Source organism: Oratosquilla oratoria, chromosome 14, assembly GCF_046742065.1.
Source record: "Oratosquilla oratoria isolate Oo_2021 chromosome 14, ASM4674206v1, whole genome shotgun sequence".
NCBI classification, from domain to species: Eukaryota; Metazoa; Arthropoda; class Malacostraca; order Stomatopoda; family Squillidae; genus Oratosquilla; species Oratosquilla oratoria.
In genome coordinates this window covers 55309232-55314231 of record NC_134790.1, presented here as the reverse complement: position 1 = coordinate 55314231, position 5000 = coordinate 55309232, and positions in this window count along the sequence as shown.

Here is a 5000-nt window from a genome sequence, read left to right as displayed (position 1 = left end):
AAGTATAAAATACTAGATGGAAACGTAATCCTGTTCCTGTGGACACACCAAACCGTGCCTGAAATTATCGCTCAGTGTGCAGACGTGACCCATTCGGCATCGATCCCGTCTCGTCAGGGCAAACGCCTCCGTTCGATCTCCAATGGCAAACGGCAACCGTCGCCACTTGCTTTAATGGTCCAAATGGCCAAGGCGATGACTTTGGCTGCAGTGACACGCCCCCTCACCTCTCCGTACCGTGAGGTCACCTCACTCATGAACGGCGCAGACCAGGTGTTGACAAACTAACAGTTGATGAAGGTGGAGGGGTGAATTTAGCCACACAAAACAAGTCTCCTGTATGTGTTCATAATAGGTGCCAGAAAACCCACCGTCTTACATACGACTCGATGGTGCAGTTGGTGGAGTTCCTGGCCGCCACTACGGCGGTCCGGGTTCGAATTCCGCCCAGGGCTGAAATAATTTCAGTATCGCTGCGCTGCGAATCATTACTTCAACTCTCGTGGGCGGGGAGAGTTGGGGGTGTATGTGCGTGTAAGGTCACAGCATTACCCATAGATCGGTCATATATGAGCTCTGGGCTCTCTTTCGGGAGGGAAATAGCTGTCGATCACGAGTCCAACACGTGATCCAAGACCATGGTGAATCACAATAACTCAGTAATTTCTCTTAGGCAACCGTAAACCAGACTGGTGCCGGTGACGAACAGCCGTGGTGTGACATCATCCCAAGTCCCGGTTAGATTCTCCCATGAGCAGAAGCACAACTCTGGAGACTGGCAACCTGTTTGACTCACGCAAGCACACAAAGGGACACAGGCAAGCAGCCTAGGTGCCGGAGAGCCAGGGAGGCAGGCAAATATTCAGCAGACAGGCAGACAGGAAGGCAGGCAAAGAGAAGGCAAACGCTATGCTGGCAGACAAGAAGGATGGAAATCAGGAACACAAACAGGTAGAATGCAAAGCAGGCAGGCAATCCGGCATACACACAAGCCTTTAGGTAGACAGGTAGACAAATAGGCAGTAAGGTAACCAGGCATGTCTGCAGGCATTCGGGTAGACAAGCATGCTAGCAGGTAGACATACAGACTGGTAGACAGACAGGCAGACAGGCAGACAGGCAGACAGGCAGATAGGATCCTTAGAAGGCTGGCAGAAAGGCAACCAGGCACGAAAGCAAGCAGGTAGGCAGCCAGACAGAGTTGAGGGTGGGCAGCTAGGGAGGTCAGTTATGTCTTTCAACCTACCTACCTCCATGCTACTTAGCTATTGTTTTTCAATTGTTTATCGAACGCTCGTCGGTGACCGCTTGTTTATGGGGTGCTATTTGTCCGTCGCCGTCTCCAACTCATTTCCTCTCTATTGACGATGGCTGCTTTCACCCCACCCCCTTTTCCCACACTCCCTTCCCTTCTCTCTCTCTCTCTCTCTCTCTCTCTTTCTCTCTTTCTCTCTCTCTCTTTATATATATATATGTATTATATATATATGTATATATTGAGACATTCTGACAGGTTGATGTAAGCGGAATAGGAAACACAGGAGTCTTAGTCTTGAGTTTATTCCTGACTAGTTTCGCAGGTATGCTTTTTCAAAGGAATATGTGTACAAACGGGCTGTGGGCATTATATACATGGGGAGGACCTCACCACCTCTCCGAGTTACCATAGTTGGTGACGAATGTGAACATCACATTGTGGCTAACGTAACAATGAAGAAATTTTTACAATTAAATATGATAACACTAATAACAAAGAAATTATTAATAGAGAATGTAACAATAGTAATGACAACAATGAAGATAGATATTTAAATAATAATATTAACAATAATAACAAAAATGATAATAGCAATACAGTAGAAGTAATAATAATAATAATGAAAATAATAACAATAAAATAAAAGTAATAATAATAATAGTAAAAGTAAATATAAAAATACATACATACATACATACATATACCAAGGCTTTTTCCCCCTTCCAAGGGAGGTAGCCAAAAAGGGAAAGGCATAAAAATATAAAAATAATAAAAATTATTATTATAATACTAATAACCAAGAAATAAAAATTATTAATAGTAATTATGACAATAATAGTGATAACAATGATAATAAAAACGAAAAATTTAATATTTAAATAATAATAGTAACAATAATTTTTATTGGTTCGTGTTTTATAAGTGTTTTTGTGATGTAAATAATTATTGTTAATTATTTTATAGAAAAATAAATGACAACAAATTTCATTAAATCACAACTCACGTAAATTGCTGTATACAGTCCTGTAATTCACTACGTGTGTGTACTGAGGCGGGGAGGCGTGAGAGACTCGGAGCGGCGCTGTGAGTGGCCGAATAGGCAGGCAGGACACTAGCCGGCGCGGTGATTGGTTGGCGGCCTCAGCCAAGTACGCCCCTTGAACATGGAGTTTGTATACCTCACCATGACTCTCTCTCGCTACAGCACGTGATTAAATACCCCCAGTTAAAGGGACGTAAAGGTCCAATTCCAGTATTCTGCTTTCAAGGCTAGACAGAGGGTGCTTCCATCTACCGGATTCCGTTACTAGCTCAAAAACGTTGGAGGTGGTGGTTACGCCCCTTGAGCACGGAGGTCCCCATATATATATATATATATATATATACATATATATATGTATATATATGTATATGTATATGTATATATATATATATATATATATATATATATATATGTATACATATACAGTATATGCACAACACTGAATGGGTCCCAGTGATTAGAGACACATTTTAACAACCAGAATGCACTTTAATTCTAAGCCATCAACATCGGGAGACCCAATGGAAGCCGACATGCAGAAATTGAAATGCGGTACAGCCAATTACACGTAATTGGCAAGTCACTACAGCACTTGACATGCGATCGCCGGGTTCGAGTCCCCGGCAGTACCACATTTCATTTTCTGCATGTCGGCCTCCATTGGGTCTCCCGATGTTGATGGCATAGAATTAAAGTGCATTATGGTTGGTAATATATATATGTATGTATATATATTTATATATATATATATATAATATATATAAATGTATATATACATATATAAATATATATGTATATATACATATATGCATATATATATATACATATATACATATACATATGTATATATATATACATATGTATATATATATACATATATATATATATATATATATGCATGTACGTATATATGTATATATATATATACATATATATATATATACATATATATATCTACCTCTATTTCCCTATCTCTCTATCTCTATCTCTACCTCTATCTTTATCACTCTATCCGTTTATCTCTCTATCTCTCTATATCTCTATCACTCTTCCACTCCATCTCCCTACCTCTCTATCTTTCTAATTCTCTATCAGTCTATGTCTCTATCTCTCCATATCTATTTTTCTATTTCTCTCTTTCTATCTCTTTATATCTGTCTCTATGTATTTATCTTCCTATTTCTCGATCTCTCTCTATCCCTCTATCTCTCTATCTCTATATATTTCTATCTCTATCTTTACATCTATCTCTGTCTTCATCTCTATCTCTATCTCTATCTCTCTATCTATCTCTATGTCTCTGCCTATCTATCTATCTCTGTCTCTCCATCTCTCTTTCTACCCATATCTCTCTATCTCTATCTCTATCTCTCTATCTCTATCCTTTTATCTCTATATCTCTATCTCTATATCTTTATCTCTCTATCCCTCTATTATATCTATCTCTGTTTATATATATCTTTCTATCTCTCTATATTTCTATCTCTCTACCTCCATCTCTCTATTTTTATATTTCTATCTCTAACTCTATATCTATCTCTACATTCCTATCTTTCTCTATTTCTCTCTCTCTCTCTCTCTCTCTCTCTCTCTCTCTCTCTCTATCTATATATATATATATATATATATATATACCTATATATATATATATATATGTATATATATATATATATATATGTATATATATGTATATATGTATATATCTATATATATGTATATATATATATATGTATATATATACATATATATACATATATATATAAATATATATATATATATATATATATATATATATATCCATCTCTCTATATCTCTTTACCTCTATCTCTCTGCCTCTATCTCTCAATCTTTATCTCTGTCTCCCTATCTCTATATCACTCTATCTCTCTATCTTTATCTCTCTCTATATCTCTCTATATCTCTCCATCTCTATCTCTCTATCCCTATTTCTCTATCTCTATCTATCTATATCTCTTTTTCTCTATCTCTGTATTTTACTCTTGTCATAACCACGCCGGTTTCTCTTTGTTTGGTTGGCAAATACCTTCACTTTGATCTTGTTTGCTTGTCGGCTACTGTTTGTGAATTTTGTTTTGTTTTGCATGAAATAGGCGGTGTACTTCTGAACTGTTTGGTTCTCAGATATCTTCTTTTCTAAGGATAGATTATGATGAGTTCTTTTTAACTCCCTTCATTCCGAGGACCTCTGATAAGATGTGTAAATGACTGGGCTTTTGCTTGAACAGAATCTTATTTCTATATTTTTGTAAAGTTTGCAGCCTTCGTACTGATGATTTCTATCTTCAGAAACCTCTATAATTCAGAAACCTCCAATTTTTGGGACGAAATCGTCTTTCGAAAATGTAATCCATAATATTACGATAATGGTATTTGGAGTTTTTCTTTTTCCAATTCCATCGCTCTCACCTTACCTCTCTTCCCATCGCCAGTTGAATCGAATCGTCTAGTTTATATTAGAATGGTGTTTAACTCGTTAGTTTATATTAGAATGAAATACGGAATAGCACAATGTTGAACATGATTGTCTGCATAATATATTTCAGAAGTGATACTTGTTTAAAGTAGTTATTACACTGGGCTTCCACTGGCTTCACCAGCACTTGCAATTGAGAGTTCATTTAAGTAAAAATGACTTCGGTTATAATATTTTCTTTTTCATGTCTCCAAATATCAAATTAT